The sequence below is a fragment of the Suncus etruscus genome, chromosome 1, assembly GCF_024139225.1.
Source record: "Suncus etruscus isolate mSunEtr1 chromosome 1, mSunEtr1.pri.cur, whole genome shotgun sequence".
Lineage (NCBI taxonomy): Eukaryota > Metazoa > Chordata > Mammalia > Eulipotyphla > Soricidae > Suncus > Suncus etruscus.
Window position 1 is genome coordinate 148,638,465 of NC_064848.1, and position 20,508 is coordinate 148,658,972.

The window sequence follows — 20,508 nt, forward strand, 5'->3', positions numbered from 1 at the left end:
CTTGGTGTAGGAGTTTTGAATCATTCCTGATTCTTAGAGTTTGAGAATGAATGTGTCTACTTCTTGGCCCCTAGAAGCAGTATAAATCAGATGCAGTATTTCTTTGAAAGTATCCTTTTTTAGTTGTTTTTTTTTTGTTTTTGTTTTTGGGCCACACCCGGTAACGCTCAGGGGTTACTCCTGGCTATGCGCTCAGAAGTTGCTCCTGGCTTGGGGGACCATATGGGACACCGGGGGATCGAACCTAGGTCCATCCAAGGCTAGTGCAGGCAAGGCAGGCACCTTACCTTTAGCGCCACCGCCCGGCCCCGTATCCTTTTTATCTTAAAGATTCTTAAGTATTTTATGTGTTTGTTTTTATGTAAAAATAAGAGTCTGACTGCCTTATTTGAAGTTCTTTTACATTTTTCTCAAATTTTCAAAATATAATCTATTATATATTATATATGATAAATATTATTACATGTTATATGTAAGACTCCCTCCCTACCCTTTCTTTTCTTTCTTTTTTGTTTGTTTGTTTGTTTGTTTGTTTTTGGCTCCTGGCTCCATGCTCAGAAATCTCTCCTGGCAGGCACAAGGGACCATATGGGATGCCGGGATTCGAACCACCGTCCTTCTGCATGCAAGGCAAATGCCCTACCTCCATGCTATCTCTCCGGCCCCCTTTATTTTCATTTTATTTATTTATTTATTTATTTATTTATTTATTTATTTATTTATTTATTTTTGGTTTTTGGGCCACACCCGGTGACGCTCAGGGGTTACTCCTGGCTATGCGCTCAGAAGTCGCTCCTGGCTTGGGGGACCATATGGGACACCGGGGGATCGAACCACGGTCTGTCCTAGGCTAGCGCAGGCAAGGCAGGCATCTTAGCTCTAGCGCCACTGCCTGGCCCCCCCCTTTATTTTCTTATGGCTTTTCTTGAGTTTCTTTAGAAGTACTCTGGGGCTGCTCTTGGCAATGTTTGATAGACTCTGTGGTGCTGGGAATTGAACCACGCTTAACTGAAAGTACTTTAACTATTCTCTTTCTCTGGCCTCTATCATGTGTCCCCTGCTGTGTCTCCCGTGAGTACTAAGTGTATCACAGAGACTGGAACTTGGCTCACAGTGGCCTATCCTTAAGGATCTCCTCAAATTGTACTTGGGATATTTCTTGGTACTTGTTGGTTCTTATAATGAAGAAACTGGGGAGGGGACATATTGAGAATGGACTAAATAGTATAGTAGGTTAGTTTCTAGTTAAATTCCACAATTTAAAAAAAATTTTTTTATGTTTTTGGGTCACACCCGGCAGTGCTTGGGTTACTCCTGGCTCTATGCTCAGAAATCGCTCCTGGCAGGCTCCGGACCATATGGGATGCCGGGATTCGAACCACTGTTCTTCTGTGTCTAAGGCAAACGCTTTTCCACTGTGCTATCTCTCCGGCCCCTAAATTCCACAATTTTAGCCTTTGTGGGTTACTGTTTTCTTGTCTGTTACTGAGGAATTGAACATTTTTTTTCTTTATGTTTTGTTTTTGGACCACTCTTTTTTTTGGGGGGGGTCACACCCAGCAGCCCTCAGGGGTTACTCCTGGCTTCAGGTTCAGAAATCGCTCCTGGCAGGCTCAAGGGACCATATGGGATGATGGGATTCAAACCACCATCCTTCTGCATGCACAGCAAACACTTTCCCTCCATGCTATCTCTCCAGCCCCTAAATTTAATGTTTAATGATTAGGCTTACATGGTTCAAAAGTTTAAGAAGGTATAAAATGAAAAGTCTTGGTTTGTTCTGTATCTACCCACCTACCCAGTCTTGTAGGCAAGTATATAGGTAAGTATACTTCCTATAGGCAAGTAATGGGGAAAGATTCTTCAAGAGCTGATTTGTGTGTATCCATGTCCCTACTTAGACCCCTTTCACATGTCTTAAAAAATACTGTATATGCTTCTGCTCTTGGCTTCTGTTTGTCCCAGGAGGAGCAGTTTTCTTCCCTTTCTGGATAGAAATCGCACTAGTGCGCACTGTGCCCAGTTTGGTGGCATGTTCTTCAGCCCTTCCTTGCCTTTAGCAGCTTAGTAGTTCAACTCTCTGACATTTAACCCAGGACATTGCTTCCTTAGTGGCAGCTGATCTTGTTGTATCATTGTGCCAGTCCTGAGAGCTTTTTTTTTTTTTTTTTTTTTTTTTTGTTATTTTTGTTATTTATTTTTTTGGGGGGGGGTCACACCTGGCAGTGTTCAGGGGTTTCTCCTGGGAGGCTTGGGGGACCATATGGGATGCCAGGTTTCTAACCACTGTCCTTCTGCATGCAAGGCAAACACCCTACCTCCACACTATCTCTCCAGCCCTCACTCTTGGCCTTTTTAATACTTGAATATCTGTGAAGGGAAAGTATGATCTGCCTGGTCAGCTTTCTAGCACCGAGGCTTTATTTATTCAATGAACTAATAGTACACCAAAGAAAAGAGCAATAGTACAGTGGATAGGGTGCCTGCCTTGTACACAGCTGACAAAAGTTCTATTCTTAGCACCCCACGTGGTCCCCCTGAGTGATCCCTGAGCACAGAGCCTGACATAAACTATGAGCACCATTAGGTGTGGCCCAAAAGCCAATCATTAAATAGATAGTGAAGTGGGCTAGCACCTTCCCTATCTGAAACTGCTCAGCTTCAGCTCTTTTTTTGAAATCTTTTACTTAAAGTCCCTTTTCTCAAGAGAAGTCAGGCTTCTCCATCTCTTCCATGATCAGAGACGTCATTGGTGCCTGCAGGAGGAGGTGCATTTCACGTGTTGAGGTTTCCAAAGAAGGACACTTTGAGAGGTTGTTGGGCCTAGGGGAGATGGTAATAGTCTTGTGGGGTATTGGGAGGCTTGAGGGACCAGATGATGGGCTTCTTGTGATCTTCAGTTTGGGCAGCTGTTCTTGTGTCAGGAGGAGTCCTATGGAGTGAGCTCAGCGATGATGCACAGAAAAGAGAAGCACAGCTCTGAGACAGCGCTGAGAAGGATGGAGACAGTTGTGAGAGTTACAGAGCAGCAGCAGCAGCAGCAGCAGTAGGAATTGTGAGGAGGATATAATTAAGCAGCAGCCTGTCTTGAATAATTGTGCCTTTCTCCCTGATCTGTCCTCCTTTGCTTCTATGTCCTGTTTTTCTCTTCACACATGTAATCAACATCAGTTACCCTTTTCTGAGAAAGGGCAAATTGACTGTTCAAGACTTAACTTTAGGGGCTTCAGTGATAGTACAGCAGATAGAGTGCTTTCGCTTCATATGGCTGACATGAGTTGGATCTCTGGCATCCCTCTGTTACCCCTAGGCACTGCCAAGAGTTATTTCTGAGTGCAGAGCTAGGAACAACTCTGTGTACTGTGAGTGTGGAGACTGTGCCCCCCACCCCCTTAAAAATCAAAATGACTTTACCTTGAGGATGCTAAATTGGTTCTTGTGTGTCCCCAGGTTGGATTTTTTGGTTCTGTTTTGTTTTTGGTTTGGGGCCACACCCAGCAAAGCTCAGGGCTTGCTCTGATGTTCTGCACTCTAATTCAAACTTCTGGGCTCTATATATGCTCCCCTGAGTACAACAGGAGTAATTCCTGAATACAGAGTCAGGAGTAAATCTTGAGCCTACTAAGTGTGCCCACCTTACTCTCTTGGACCCTGCAAAAACCCTATTGAATCTGGATAATTCTGAGAATTAGGAAGAAAAAAAACAATACTTTTTTAAAAACTGTAAATTTCTTGTGGACGGAGTGATGGCGGTAGGGTGTTTTCTTGGCATGCTACTGACCTGCATGGACCCGGGCTCTATCCCCAGCATCCCACATGGTCCCCCAAGCCTGCCTAAAGCAATTTCTGAGCTCAGAGCCAGGAGTAACCTCTGAGCGCTGCCGGGTGTGGCCCTAAAACAAAAAAAAGTTATTTAAAGATAAGCATTATCACAAGCCTTACCCCCTGACAAGCATGAAATAAATACATTTTATATTGCTTGTATATGGCTAAGTGGCAGTAAACTTTATTTTTTTAAGTAGCACAATAAAAAATTGTGAAAATTAATGTGTCTTGCAATGAGGTCATTAAATCATTGTTTGAAGGTTTGCCGAACTATATGTTGCTAATTGATTTTTTTTTTTTTGTGGTGTTTGGGTCACACCCAGCAGTGCTCGGGTTATTCCTGGCTCCAGGCCATATGGGGCACCGGGATTGGAACCAATGACCTGCATGAAAGGCAAACGCCTTACCTCCATGCTCTCTCTCTGGCCCCTTCTAATCGATTTTCTTTTTTTTTTTTTTTTTTTGTGGTTTTTGGGTCACACCCGGCAGTGCTCAGGGGTTATTCCTGGCTCCAGGCTCAGAAATTGCTCCTGGCAGGCACAGGGGACCATATGGGATGCCGGGATTCGAACCGATGACCTCCTGCATGAAAGGCAAACGCCTTACCTCCATGCTATCTCTCCGCCCCTAATCGATTTTCTTTCTTTTCTTTTTCTGTTGGCTTTGGGTCACAATCGGCAGTGCTCGGGTTACTCCTGGCTCTGTGCTCAGAAATCACTCCTGGCAGGCTCGGGGGACCATATGGGATGCCTGGATTTGAATCACCATCCTTCTGCATGCAGGGCAAATGCCCTACTCCATGCCATCTCTCCGGCCCTAGTTGATTTTCTTTTCTTTTCTTTTTTTTGTTTGTTTGTTTTGTTTTTGTTTTTGGGCCACACCCGGCGGTGCTCAGGGGTTACTCCTGGCTGTCTGCTCAGAAATAGCTCCTAACAGGCACGGGGGGACCATATGGGACACTGGGATTCGAACCAACCACCTTCGGTCCTGGATAGGCTGCTTGCAAGGCAAACGCCACTGTGCTATCTCTCTGGGCCCCCTAGTTGATTTTCTTTTGCTTGTTTTGTTTCTGAACAAAGTTGACTTTAAATCCATGTTGACATTGAAATTGCTGTGTTCACTAACACCGTCTTTGCTGTGCTCCTTTGACTCATCCTTGATGAAATGATGTATTATAATCAAGCGTATCAATAATGTTATAGCCTTTTTTTTTTTTTTTTTGGTTTTTGGGCCACACCCTGTGACGCTCAGGGGTTACTCCTGGCTATGCGCTCAGAAGTTGCTCCTGGCTTCTTGGGGGACCATATGGGACGCCGGGGGAATCGAACCGTGGTCCGTCCTAGGCTAGCGCAGGCAAGGCAGGCACCTTACCTCCAGCGCCACCGCCCGGCCCCACTAATGTTATTATAGCCTTTAATGTCAAAGGAGTTACATAGATTTTGTGGTTTTAGATTGCTTTGGGTACTGCTAAGAAATGTAGTGTATTACAATCTGGGAACTTGAGGGACAAAGTAAATGTGCATGTGTTTAAAAAAAAATTGCTGTGTTCCTACTGGATGTCAGTACTGGAAAAAATTTTTTTGTTTTTGTTTTTGTTTTTTGGGTTACACTCGGCGGTGCTCAGGGTGTCTGCTCAGAAATAGCTCCTGGCAGGCATGGTGGACCATATGGGACACCGGGATTCGAACCAACCACCTTTGGTCCGGGATCGGCTGCTTGCAAGGCAAATGCTGCTGTGCTATCTCTCCGGGCCCTGGTTTTTTTTTTTTTTTTTGGGTCACACCTGGCAGCGCTCAGAGGTTACTCCTGGCTCTGCCCTTAGAAATCATTCCTGGCAGGTTCAGGGGACCAAATGGGATACCGGGAATAGAACCCGGTACGTACTGTGTCAACTGAGTGCAAGGCAAATGCCCTACTTGCTTGCTGTTCTATCACTCCGGCCCCAAGTACTGAAAAAATTTGGAGCATGCTGCCACATACAAATATACTGCTGTTTGTCCCGGAATTCCAAGCTCTGTGGCTGGTAATACAGCTTTTGTAGGTTATGGTTTTGGCTGTCAGGGTTTCTGGAAGTGTGAGATGGTGGCAGGGGAGGGAGGTTGGGGAAGGGAGATAGAGTCCCCACACTCATTCCAAGAAAAGTCTAGGTGATGTCGGCAGCCCAACTACCAGCATACCTGGTGTTTAGTTTGGTGAGGCTGGGCCATTGGCAAAGTGGTGGTAGTGGGTGGTAACTGCAGTTGGCATGGTTTCAGCAGGGCAGGGTCTTGGTAAACATACATTTCTACCAGGTATTTATGAGCAATTAGGAAATCACATTCAGGTTTGATTTTTTTTTTTTTTTTAGGGGTTTTTGGGTCACATCCGGCAGCTCTCAGGGATTACTATTAGCTCTATGCTCAGAAATCGCTCCTGGCAGGCTCAGGGGACCATTTGGGATGTGGGATTCAAACCACTGTCCTGTACGCGAGGCAAATGCCCTACCTCCATGTTATCTCTCTGACTTCATGAAATAAATTCTTTTTTTTGTTTTTTTGTTTTTGGGTCACACCCAGCAGCACTCAGGGGTTACTCCTGGCTCTATGCTTAGAAATCACTCCTGACAGGCTCGGGGACCATATGGGATGCTGGGACTCGAACCAATGACCTTCTGCATGAAAGGCCTTACTTCCATGCCATCTCTCCGGCCCCATGAAATAAATTCTTACCAAAAAACACAAATTCTAGGGGCCGGGCGGTGGCGCTAAAGGTAAGGTGCCTGCCTTGCCTGCGCTAACCTTGGATGGACCACGGTTTGATCCCCCGGTGTCCCATATGGTCCCCCAAGCCAGGAGCAACTTCTGAGCACATAGCCAGGAGTAACTCCTGAGCGTTACCGGGTGTGGCCCAAAAACCAAAAAAAAAAAAAAAACAAAAAAAAAAACACACAAATTCTAGTGTATCTAGTCTCTATAAAGCAGCAATAATATTATACCACATTCACAATAAAACCATAAAAATGATGCCTGTTAAAATAGATTGCAGGGGAGAAAACTCAAATACCAGTTTCATTCATGTGGTTACCAGTGCAGTTGCTTGCCATGACATGCCCTTTTAATACCTTGGATACTGAGTTAAGTCCATTCTCTTTGGCTTCTTTCAGTCCCATAAAAATAATTCAGATCAGCAGTTTTAGGGATATTAAGGAGGAAAGTCCTAAATTTGTCAGAGCTGATTGTGCTGTGAAAACATCTCTTGGCTACTCTTCACACAGTCCCTCAGCAGAGGTGGAAAAAGAAGGCTGGGGCCTTATAGCGAAGCTTTGGGACCGAGAGCTGTTTTCTTCAGTTTAGAACTAGAAACTTAGTACTTAATGTCCTGCGTGCTCTGGCTTCCCTACTTGACTTTTTTGAGTGTTGTTGAACCATTCATTTCCTAGAGCACACGGGAGCCTGTATTCAGAACATCTTGTTTGTTTGTTCCAGTTTGGCATTGCAATGTAATCAGACTAATGTTGGCTTGGAACATGGTCGATCAAGTTAAGCAGGTACTAATGACTCAGAAAGCCATTTTCTTCTGAGTCATCAGAATCCAAGGCACTGGGAATGAATTTAAAGAGATGTCTTTTTTTGTTTGTTTTTTGGGCCACACCCATTTGACGCTCAGGGGTTGCTCCTAGCTATGCGCTCAGAAATCATCCCTGGCTTTGGGGGACCATTTGGGATGGAACGGGACAGGTGGGGGTGGGGGGAATGGAACCACACATGGTCTGTCCTAGGCTAGCACTTGTAAGGCAGACATCTACCTCTAGCGCCACCTCTCTGACCCCAAGATGTCTTTCTTTTTTGAGGTCACAAATTTCAAAGCTTATTTTAATTTTCTAAATAATTTTTTATCTTATAAAATATATTTGTTGGGTTAACTCCTAACATCAACTGCGAAGGTTCTGAGGATTTATCAAGTTTGTAGGGCATTAATCTTGCTAACGATGTTGAAGAAGAGGGTAGATTAGAACTAGGAGAGTAAAGACCCAGGCATCTGCATGTAGGATGCCTGGGTTCAACCTCTGTCACAGCATAGTTCTCAGAGCACTGCCAGGCGTGGTCTAAAAACCTAAAGGGAGGGGCCGGGAAGGTGGCGCTAGAGGTAAGGTGTCTGCCTTGCAAGCGCTAGCGTTGGACGGACCACGGTTCGATCCCCTGGCGTCCCATATGGTCCCCCCAAGCCAGGGGCGATTTCTGAGTGCATAGCCAGGAATAACCCCTGAGCGTCAAACGGGTGTGGCCCAAAAACCAAAAACAAACAAACAAAAAAAAAACAAACAAAAAACCCTAAAGGGAAAGGGGCATCCCAGCTAGATTCAAAACTTTCATACTTAACCATTTTATGTTATAAAATAGATTATAGGGGCCAGAGCGGTGGCGCAAGTGGTAAGGCATCTGCCTTGCCCTTACTAGCCTAGGTCAGACTGCGGTTCGATCCTCTGACGTCCCATATGGTCTTCCAAGCCAGGAGTGATTCCTGAGCGCAGAGCCAGGAGTGACCCCTGAGCATCACCAGGTGTGGCCCAAAGAGCAGGAAAAAAAATTTTTGTTTTTGTTTTTGGGTCACACCCAGCAGGGCTCAGGGGCTACTCCTGGCTCTATGCTCAGAAGTCGCTCCTGGCAGGCTCGGGGGGGGACCATATGGGATGCTGGGATTCGAACCACCTCCTTCAACATGCAAGACAAACATAGCCCTACTGCTATGTTATTCCTCCACCCCCCTAATTTTTTTTGGGGGGGGGGTTTGAGCCACACCCAGTAGCGCTCAGAAATTTCTGGCTCTACACTCAGAAATCGCTCCTGGCAGGCTCGGGGGAATGCCGGGATTCGAACCACCATCCTTCTATATGCAAGGCAAACACCTTACCTCCATGCTATCTCTCTGGCCCCGAAAAAAAATTTTTTTCATGTCACAGAAAAAGAGCATGGTGATTTTAAGTAAAGAGCATCAAGGTATATAGCTGAGGATATTATATAGTACACATTTTGGAAGCAGGAGCTGTGGGTTAGATTTCCAGTACAGCTGGGGGTAGTGCTTTTCCTCACCAGACAGAAAAGTTATCAAGAAGAAAAGGGAGGGGCCAGAGAGATAGCACAGTGGTAGGGTGTTTACCTTGCATGCAGGCAATCCGGGATGGTTAATGGTTTCAATCCCAGCATTCCATGTTTTTCCTGTGCCTGCCAGGAGTGATTTCTGAGTGCAGATCCAGTAGTAACCTCTGAGCGCCACCGCTGGTTGTGACCCAAAAACCAAAACAATAAAATAAAATAAAAAGAAGAAAAGCTAAAAGTTTGTACTGAGTTTTGAAGTTGGAAAATTCAGAGAATAATGTTATTCCCAATAGGGAAAAGCATGAAGGAAAGAGAGGCAAGGGTGTTGAGAAGGAGAGTGGGTAGATGGAATCGATTTAAGTGTTCAGATTGGGGACCAGGAAGATGACTTAAAAGACGAAAGCTGTGGCTGGAGAGATAGCACAGTGGTAGGGCATTTGCCTTGCAAGCAGGACCAAAGGTGGTTTGAATTCCGGCTTCCCATTTGGACCCCTGGGCCTGCCAGGAGCGATTACTGAGCAGATTGCCAGGAGTAACCCCTGAGTGCCCCTGGGTGTGACACCCCCCCCCCCAAAAAAAAAAGATGAGAGCTGCTTTGCATATGGAAATCCCAGATTTGATCCTGGCAACTCACATGGTCCCCTGAAGCACAACCAGAATGAGCCCTTGAGCACTGCTGTGTACGGTGTGCACCAACCTCACCTCCGCCACCACACATACAAATTAAAACAAATAGTGATGTGTGAATGTTGGAAATTGCAAAATTTAGAGTTGCAGGAATAGTGTGAGTCCTCAGGTAGATGAATGACTGGCTTGGAAGTCATCTTATAATAGGTTATATCTTGGGCATTTTGAGTAGACTGATAATGAAATGGTGTATAGAACTATGAAGTAAGTGGTCTGTTTTTCATATTTGGTTTTTGGACCATACTTGGTAGTGGTCTGGCTTTATACTCAAGGATTACTTGTGGTGGGCTTAGGGTACCATATTGGGTGCTGGGGACCAAGCTGGGTAGGACACATCTAAGACATGCACCTTACCTGCTGCACTCTGGCTGCTTATTTCAGTTTATTTTGTTGTATTTTATTTTGGCCTCCCAACCAGTACTTTGGGTCCTGTATGACCTGAGTTAATTTGCTTGAGACTGGGGCGATACATATGTCCTGGGCTAGCCTACTATAGCCTACTAGTGCCCTGAACATCTGAAACCAGAATTCCAGTCCTTTGATCTCTCTTCTGCAGCCCAGGACATCTATTTTAAATATGCAAGTTGATAAACTTTGATTAGTGCACCTAATCTTATAATCACAATTGTGATAGTAGAACAGTTTCATCACCATAGTTTGATCCTTTTATTTCTCTATAATCTCTCTCTTCAACTCCTTGTGTGTTTTTTTTAGTTTTCTATAATTGAAGTCTCCCAGTCTTTTGGGTCTGCATACTTTCACTTAAGCATAATTCTTTTGAACCTCAGCCATCTAATTTTTTCAGTAGTTCCTTCCTTTTTATAAGGACTACATTGTCATCTGTCATGTAGTTTTTTACTATTTGTCCATTTATTAATTTCATCCGTTTATTTGAACACAGTTTGTTACCCAAATGATGGGCAATTGGTTCTTTCTGGCTTGAGGCTGTAATGAACAGTGCTGCTCTGAACATCAGAATAAAATCATTCTTTTTTTTTTTTTTGGTTTTTGGGCCACACCCGGTAACGCTCAGGGTTTACTCCTGGCTATGCGCTCAGAAGTTGCTCCTGGCTTGGGGGACCATATGGGACACCGGGGGATCGAACCGCGGTCCGTCCAAGGCTAGCGCAGGCAAGGCAGGCACCTTACCTTTAGCGCCACTGCCCGGCCCCAGAATAAAATCATTCTGTAAACTTAAGTTTATTTTTATCTTGAGTAATAATAAGAAAAGAATTGTTAGTCATGTGGAAATTGTACATTTAACGTTGTTATAAGCCCTGAAAGAATTTTCTAAGTGCCTGTCATTTTGGACGAGGCATCTAGAAGAATAGCAAGTGACACACACGTTACATTTTCAAATTTTAAGGCAAAATAAAAAATAAATGAGCTACTGTAGCAATAGCACAGTGGGTAGGGCCCTTGTCCTGCACACAATGAGCCAGATGTGATCCCCAGCACTCTATATGGTCCCCTGAACCCACCAGGAGCAATTCTGGAGCAGAGCCAGGAGTAAGTCCTAAACACCATCTGGTGTGGCCCCCAAACAAAACAAAACAAAAAAGATAAAATGGGAAGTTGACTGTAAAGAGATCATCTGGGGCTAGTGAGTCCTTCCTTCCTTCCTTCCTTCCTTCCTTCCTTCCTTCCTTCCTTCCTTCCTTCCTTCCTTCCTTCCTTCCTTCCTTCCTTCCTTCCTTCCCCCCCCTTCCTTCCCTCCCCCTTCCTTTCTTCCCCCCTCCCCTCCTTCTCCCTTCCCCTCCTCCCCTCCCCTCTCCTCCTTCTCCCTTCCCCTCCTTCTTCCCTCCCCTCCCCTCCCCTCTTTCTTCCTTCTCCCTTCCCCTCCCCCTTCTCCCTTCCCCTCCCCTCCTTCTCCCTTCCCCTCCCCTCCTTCTCCCTTCCCCTCCCCTCCTTCTCCCTTCCCCTCCCCTCCTTCTCCCTTCCCCTCCCCTCCTTCTCCCTTTCCCTCCCCTCCTTCTCCCTTCCCCTCCCCTCGTCCCTTCCCCTCCCCTCCTTCTCCTTTCCCCTCCTTCTCCCCTCCTCCCCTCCCCTTCCCTTCTTTCTTTTTCTTTTTCTTTTTTTGGTTATTCCTGAATCCAGGTCAGAAATCGCTCCTGGCAGGCTCGGGGGACCATATGGGATGCTGGGATTTGAACCAATAACCTTCTGCATGAAAGGCAAACATCCTACCTCCATACTATCTCTCTGGCCCCTAGTGAGTGCTTTCTGCTGTAGTTTTCAGATGTCTCTGAGTGGAAGAATCCCGCAGAATATATACAACATAAAAAAAGAATATATACAACATATACAACTTTTCCCAGGACTTTCAGAGGACTTTAGCTACAGGGTTGTGGGTTTGAAGATTGGCTTTTATTATCTCTGTGACTTTAGATAAGTTATTAGTCTTTCATGAGCTTTGTTTTTTTTCCCTTTTGTAAAGTGTGAAGTAAGATGGTTGCCCTTCTATAAGATGGTGCATGTAAGTGCTGCTGTGTAATGTACTTGGAATGAATTGTACTTGGAGTGACAGTTATCATTATCACCAATGTCTTCATGATTGTCACTTAAATATTTTTTTTTTTTTTTGGTTTTTGGGTCACACCTGGCAGTGCTCAGGGGTTATTCCTGGCTCCAGGCTCAGAAATTGCTCCTGGCAGGCACAGGGGACCATATGGGGCGCCGGGATTCGAACCGATGACCTCCTGCATGAAAGGCAAACGCCTTACCTCCATGCTATCTCTCCGGCCCCGTCACTTAAATATTTTTACGTCCCTAGTACCATGTACTTTTTTGGAAGTCTTTTTTTGGTTGTTCTCTTTTTCCTTCCTGACAGTTCTCTAGCTAATGTTCATTCTATACACAATAGCCAGAGAGATTTGATTAAATACTAATCTTTTCTGGGCTCTTCTCTTGTGCCAATCATGTCAGTGCTTCCATAAATGATTACTTCCTCTCAACCTTTCCTGAGCATAAATATATCTGGAAATCCTTGATTAGGTGGTCTGCTTAACAATAGTCTCAGACCTAGCTGTATTTTCTTGCCATCACTGATCATTAGTGTAATTATTTGTTAGATGTGCACAATATTGTAAAATCCATGAATGCTGATTGATACATGGAGCAGGTGCTTAGGAAATTGGTTGAGGGTTTCATTTTAATTTCTTTGAAGACCAGGATCTCTCTTTCCTTCTTCCCTCTGTCCCTTTTCCCTTTCTCTTTTTTTTTTTTTTTTGTTTGTTTTTGAGGAGAGGAGTAACAGTGGAAGCCCATTTCTGGGGGAACTCACAGGACAATCATGGGTGCTGTGGGTCAGACCGAACTCCTACACTCCAGCCCTGTCCCCTCACTTTGGTTTTTAGTAACATTATTCCTTTTTGGTAGCAGTGCTTAGGGGACTGGGGGCCCTGTGCAATGGGGATTCACACCAAGTTCAGCCCCATACAAAGCTGTATCTGTCTGGCCCTAGCATTACTTTTCTTTTAAAAAAAATTAAACCATGTAAACAACATGGTTTACAGCATTGTTCATAATACAGTTGTTTTGGGCATTTATTGTTCCAGCACCAGTCCCACCACCATAGTGATCTTTCCTCTCTACACATGTTCCCAATTTCTTACCTACCCCCTAAACCTGTTTCCTTGACAGGCACAAAATAATTTATCTTATATTACTTGTTACAACAAAATGGTGAGTGGGATTGTCACCAAAAAAAAAAAAAAAAAGGTTTGGTAAAAGAAAATTTGTGAAAATTGTTATGCCTCACAATGGTGTTATTAAAATCATTGTCTGGTTTACTGAGCTGTTTGTTGCTTAGTTGAGCCTTCTGTGTTACTGTTTGTTTCCTCAGCTTATTTGACTTCTATGCTCCTTTCCCATTTAAGTTGTTGCACTCCCACTGGGCTGAGCTCCAGGATCTGTAGAAGTGGGAACATTCTTGGCCTGCCCCCTCCTGAAGGCTCCCCATAACTTTCAGCTCTAAGATCTGTGTACCTGTGAGTATCAGCAGCTTGACCTGCATCTCTCCTGAGATTAGTCATGAGGCAGTGGTGGAGGCAGACCTTAGGGTGTAGGATCCATAGCATGACTTTGATTTTGTGGATACTTTTTATTTATTTTGAGCTTTTTGTTTTGTTTTGTTTTGTTTTCTGGGTCACACCTAGTGATGCTCAGGGGTTACTCCTGGCTCTGTGCGGAGAAATTGCTCCTGGCAGGCACAGGGGACCATATAGGATACAGGGATTCAAACCATCGTCTATCCTGGGTCGGCTGCATGCAAAAAAAACACCCTACCACTGTGCTACTTTTCTGGCTCTATTTTGAGCTTTTTTTTTTTTTTGGTTTTTGGTTTTTGGGTCACACCAGGCAGTGCTCAGGGGTTATTCCTGGCTCCAGGCTCAGAAATTGCTCCTGGCAGGCACGGGGGACCATATGGGACGCCGGGATTCAAACCGATGACCACCTGCATGAAAGGCAAACGCTTTACCTCCATGCTATCTCTCCGGCCCCTATTTTGAGCTTTATTTCCTTTCCCCACCCCGTTTGCTGAGAGCTGCACACGCCTGATTGTGATGCTCACAATATCACATCATCAACTAACATCAGCTTGAGGGTTTGTCCAAATGCCAGTTGTGGAGGCAGAAGTTCTGCTAGTTGAACCTGCATATTCCTTGTTCTGATGGGCGCACTCTTCTGTCTGACATTTGCAGAGACGCAGCGTTCACGGCCAGAGGGCCAGAGCCATGCTTTTGTGAGGGGATTTTATATGTACCACATTTGCTGCACTGGTCAAGCCTCCCACCAACTAGAAGAACTACCTAATTTTCATATGGCCCCTTTGCACTCATAGAGGGACAAACTGAAAAATATGTTCCTTGGTTTATACCTCAGGACAGCAACATACTTGTCAAACTTGACGTTTGAGATTTCGGTGATATTAGGGGACCACTCCAGGCTTGTCTGGGGATGGTCTGCCTGCTACTTTAGAGGGGCAGTGGTCCTCAAACTATGGCCCGTGGGCCACATACTGTATTTGTATCTGTTTTGTTTCTTCATTGCAAAATAAGATATATGCAGTGTGCATAAGAATTCGTTCATGGGCTGGGCGGTGGTGCTGGAGGTAAGGTGCCTGCCTTGCCTGCGCTAGCCTAGGATGGACCGCGGTTTGATCCCCCGACGTCCCATATGGTCCCCCAAGAAGCCAGGAGCAACTTCTGAGCGCATAGCCAGGAGTAACCCCTGAGTCTCACAGGGTGTGGCCCAAAAACCAAAAAAAAAAAAAAAGAATTCGTTCATAAGTTTTGTTTTTACTATAGTCAGACCCTCCAATGGTCTGAGGGACAGCGAACTGGCACCCTGTTTAAAAAGTTTGAGGACCCCTGGTAGAGTGGGAGAGATGGAACCTGGGGGGTCCCCTAGGGTAAGCATGTGTACAGCCCTTTGAACTGTCTCCCAGCTTAAGGCTCTGCTTTCCAAGGCTTCAAATACTTCTGCTTCAAATCCTCTTGAGTACTTGTCACCCTTATAGCAGAATTCTCCCCTGCCCCCAAACTTAGTACCAAAAGCTCAAAATCTGCTCAGGGTCAGAGAGAAAAGAACAAAAAGAAGGACCGAGTGATAACACAGCAGTAAGGCATTTGCCTTGCACGAGGCTGACCCAGGTTCAATCTCTGGCATCCCATATAGTCCCCCAAGCCTGCCAGGAGCAATTTCTGTGTACAGTGAGGAGTAATCTCTGAGTGTCACCTGGTTTGTCTAAAAACAGGAAAAAAAGTAAAGAAAAGAAAGAAAAAAAAGAACATTCTCTCCTCACAGTGCTCTCATTGAATCTTTTTTTCCTCTTTCGGTTTTTGTTTTGTTTTTTTTTTAAATATGGAACGCTTCACGAATTTGCATGTCATCCTTGCGCAGGGGCCATGCTAATCTTCTCTGTATCATTCCAATTTTAGTATACGTGCTGCCGAAGCGAGCACCTCTTTCAGTTTTTGGGTCATAACCGGCAGTGCTTAGGGGCTACTCCTGGCTCTATGCTCAGAAATTGCCCCCGACAAGTTCGGAGGACCATATGGGATGCCGGGATTCAAACCATCATCTTCTGTAGCAAGGCAAATGCCTTACCTCTGTGCTATCTCTCCGGCCCCTCTCATTGAATCTTGATCGGCAACTCCCTTTAGCAAATTTATTTCTGTCCCCCAGCTGTTGAGGTGTTGCTGTGCTGCTCTGTGGGGTCACCTACCAGTCTGCGGGGCTCTCACTCTAGGCTGTAGTGCTCTGGAGAATTGATTCCTTTTAGGGGGGGGTGCTTTCTTGATTTGAGGTGTATGTGTGATCACATTGAGACTTGTGGTATGCTCTGGTGCTCATACTCCTATGCTCACACTCCCTACTATGGTGCTCAAACATCTTTTTTGCGTGGTGCTCACCAGGCAGCCTGTGTGGCACAAGCAGAGCTGCTGCAATTCTGCTTTATGCATGTGGTGGCCCTGGGAATTGGACAGTGAGTAGACATGAGCAAGCCTTGTGCTTCCTCCTGCCTCTTGTTCACTAGTTGTTTCCCTCTACCCCCTTGTTTCCTCTTCACCCCTCTTTTCTCTCTGTCTCTCCCCTGTTCATTCTCTCTCTCCCCTGTTCATTCTCTCTCTTGGGTAAAACTATCTGTTCCCCTTGTACTAATCTGCTGGTGTGACTTCGGCCTCTGTAGCAGAAGACTAGAAATATCTCCCCATGCTCTGACTTTTGTGTTTCGGGGGTTATTTTGTGTGCTAGGGGTCAGATCCAAGCCTCCTGAGAAAGCTTCTGTTTTGCCACTAAGCCGTCCCATGTTCTTTACATTGTGTGTATGTATGTGGGTGGTGGTTCTGGTGATGGTAGTGCTCACACCAGGTGGAGCCAAGGGACCATGTGGTGTTAGGGATGGAGCCTGGGCCTCCACCATGCGTAGCGTAACATGCACTCACCCCATCCAGCATTTCTCTGCCTTCCTATCATTTCACTGTAATTATATAATCTAGAATAAGGTGTCAGTCAGTTTGCAGGCCTGGCATATGGGGGAAAAGTACATGTTATTATGTGTGTTGCATTCAAGTACACAAATGTTTATGTATATGTGGTGCTGCATATGCTTGTATGTTTTAAAGTTGCTAACTGGTATTTTTGAGAAGTGTTGTCCTTGTTCTGAAATTATATCTAATTAGTCTTAAGTAGTAAAATGAAAGGGTTCCTTATTTCGGGCTATATTGATAGTGGGTAGGGCATTTGCCTTGCATGTATCTGACCCCAGCTGGATCTCCAGTATCCTATATCATCCTCTGAGCACCATCAGGAGTGATTTCTTTTTTTTTTTTTTTTGGGTCACACCCGGCAGTGCTCAGGGGTTACTCCTTGCTCCATGCTCAGAAATTGCTCCTGGCAGGCACAGGGGACCATATGGGACGCCGGGATTCGAACCGATGACCTCCTGCATGAAAGGCAAACGCCTTACCTCCATACTATCTCTCCGGCCCCAGGAGTGATTTCTTGAGCACAAAGCCTGGAGTAACCCCTGTGCATGGCTGGGTGTGACTGACAAGTGTTTCCTGGGTGTGATCTCCAGAACTATCACTAAAATTTACTTGTAAAATCTAAAAATATGAGAATCACTGCAATAATCTCATGCCATAGTGACTCTTGTTTGTTTTTGGGTTTGAGTCCATAGCAAGTGATGCTCAGGGGTCACTCCTGATGTTTCTGAGGATGGAGTTTTTGCTCAGCCTCAAGCACAAGAAGTACCACCATAATGATTCTTGGTGATTGAGACTTTATATGATACATATGATTATATGCATATGATATATGAGCGTTTGATGCAGTCAGAACTTTTGCAATTATGGTTTTTAATATCATATGTAATACAAGTAGGATATTTCATCAGTAGTTCCTTTGCAAATTGCTTAGAAACAAATGGGCTGGGTTAAGACTGCCACTCATTAAGTCCAGTATTTTTCCCTGGAGCACTGGAGCTGATCAGGATCCCTCTGCACAGAAGCATGATACTGCAGTTTGCTCCGATTTAAGAGCCACAATGAACAAAACACGTCCGTCTTTGACCACAGTTTAAAGACACCAAAAGCCCTGGACTTCATTCATTCTAGCCTCCTATGCTTTCTGGAGGACTCCCTCATTTATGCCAGCTGGTAGTTGGAATCTCAGCAGAATTAATCTCTCTCTCTCTCTCTCTCTCTCCTCTCCTCCTCTCTCTCCCTCTCTCTCTCTCTCTCTCTCTCTCTCTCTCTCTCTCTCTCTCTCCCTCCCCCTCTCTCTTTCCCTCTCTTTCCCTCCCTTCCTCTCTTCCTCCCTCCCTCTTTCCCTCCCTTCCTCTCTTCCTCCCTCCCTCTTTCCCTCCCTCTCTCTCTCCCTTTCCCCCCTTCACCCCTCTCCTCTTCCTTTCTCCCCTCTTCCCTTTTCCCCCTCTCCCCTTCTCCCCCTATCTCCTTTTTCCTCTCTTCCCCTCTCCCCCTCTCCCCATCTTCCCCTCTCTCCTCCCTCCCTTACTTTTTGTCTTTTACACACCTGGCAGCGCTCAGGTTACTCCTGGCTGTAATGCTCAGAAATTGCTCCTGGCAGGCTCGGGGGACCATATGGGATGCCGGGATTCGAACCACTGTTCATCTTGTGTTGGTTGCATGCAAGGCAAATGCCTTACCACTCTTCCTTTGCTCTGGTCCCCAGGAGTGTTTTCTGAGCACTGCTGGGTGTGACTCAAACCCCCCCCCAAAAAAAATAACCCCAAAAACAAACCAAAAAAGAATTATGTGTACAAAATACATTGAGGGAGAGATAGCTCAGGAGGCTGAATACATGCTTTGCATTCTGGTAGCAAGATTCAGTCCCAAGCGCCTGGATTGCTCCTTCTGAGTACCATTGGGTGTAGCCCCAAAATTGGGGGTGTATACAATTGAATTAGTATTAAAATTAGTCTTGGAGATCAAGTTAAATACTCATGTTACCAGTGCCAGAATAATTTTTTTTTTTTTATTTTCACAATAATATATTTCTTACACTACAGCTGGAAGGATCCACGGGCTACTCCCAACTCTGTACTTGGAGCTTGATGTAGGATACCATGCAGTGCTGGGGTTCAAACCAGGCTGCTTGCATGCAAAGCATGTGTTCCATTGAGCTATTTCTTCAGAGTCCAGCCCCACACAAATAATCTTGAGAATACATGTAGCTGACTGTATGTGAGTTGTTATAGGAGTTTTTGTCTTGTAATCAACACCCACTGGGTCTTGTTTTTGGTTGACTTTTATTTTATTTCATCTCATTTTTGGTTTTTGGGCCACACTCCAGCAGTGCTCAGAGATTACGCCTGGTTCTGCATTCAGAAATCAATAGGGACCCGGACAGATAGTACAGTGGTATTTGCCTTGCAAGCAGCCGATCCAGGACCAAAGGTGGTTGGTTCGAATCCCAGTGTCCCATATGGTCCCCCATGCCTGCCAGGAGCTATTTCTGAGCAGACAGCCAGGAGTAACCCCTGAGCACCACCGAGTGTGGCCCCCCCCAAAAAAAAGAAATCATTTGACCATATGTGATGCTGGGGATCAAACCAGAGTCATTCGTGTGCAAGGCAAAGGCTCTATCCACTGTGCTATAGCTCCAGTTCATGTTTTGGTTGGCTTTTTTTTTTTTTTTGGTTTTTGGGCCACACCCGTTTGGTGCTCAGGGGTTACTCCTGGCTATGTGCTCAGAAATCGCCCCTGGCTTGGGGGGACCATATGGGACGCCGGGGAATCGAACCGCGGTCCTTCCTTGGCTAGCGCTTGCAAGGCAGACACCTTACCTCCAGCGCCACCTACCCGGCCCCGTTTTGGTTGGCTTTTAAAGATCCTTCCCCCCAAACTAAAAGAAGTCTAGACTTAAATGGCAAATATAGAACAGAGAGAAAGCCCCTCAGACCCATAAGCCAGTGGAAATCTTGTATACTGTGTGGTTAGCAAAACAATTGGTACCACCTAGCACAAGTCATTTAACTCTGACTTTGCAGATATTTTTTTGGGGGGGGGCCAGGGAGCGCATTCAGTGATGCTCAGTGATTAATTCTTGCTCTGCACTCAGGATTTACTCCCTGGCGGTGTTAGAGGGACCATCTGGGATGTTGGTACAAACCTGGGTCAGGTATTTGTGTGAGACAAGCCCCCATACTATTGCTCCAGTGCCTATTTTTCTTTTTCTTACATGTCTTTTATTTATTCTATGACTTTTTAAAAGAAATTAAAAAAAAAAATTTTTTTTTTGGGCCACACCTAGTGGTGCTCAGGGGTTACTCCTGGCTGTCTGCTCAGAAATAGCTACTGGCAGGCACGGGGGACCATATGGGACACCGGGATTCGAACCAACCACCTTTGGTCCTGGATAGGCTGCTTGCAAGGCAAACGCCACTGTGCTATCTCTCCGGGAAAAGAAATTAATTTTAAGAATAATGTGGTGGGGGCCGGAGCAATAGTGCATCAGTAGGGCATTTGCCTTGCATGCGACTGACCCAGGATGGATCTGGGTTAGATCCCCGTAGTCCCATATGGTCCCCCGAGCCAGGAGCAATTTCTGAGTGCATGATCAGGAGTAACCCCAGAGCATCACCAGGTGTGGCCCAAAAACCAAAGACCTAAAACCAAAAAAAAAAAAAAAAAGTTTGGTTTTTACAAAGACTTTGCAAAGATAATAAAAGGTGTTCATTATGGGGCTGGAGAGATAGCAGAGTTGGTAGGGCATTTGCCTTGCATGCAGCTGATCCAGGACTGAACGGTGGTTCAAATCCCGGCATCCCATATGGTCTTCAAGCCTGCGAAAGCGATTACTTAGCACAGAGCCAGTAACCCCTGAGTGCCTGGGTGTGGCTCAAAAACCAAAAAATAAAAGTGTTCATCATGGTCCCCCACCTTACTTTCCT

The 20,508-nt window shown here is 45.4% G+C and overlaps 1 protein-coding gene and 1 non-coding gene across 2 annotated transcripts in view; one reads left to right on the forward strand and one right to left on the reverse strand.

Annotated features, from left to right (window-relative positions):
- Nucleotides 1-20,508, forward strand: part of UBN2 (ubinuclein 2) — an 87,756-nt gene that overhangs the window by 11,914 nt on the left and 55,334 nt on the right.
- On the reverse strand, nt 15,447-15,553 carry LOC125997183 (U6 spliceosomal RNA). Its single transcript, XR_007491640.1, has one exon. It is a non-coding gene; the product is annotated as a U6 spliceosomal RNA (small nuclear RNA).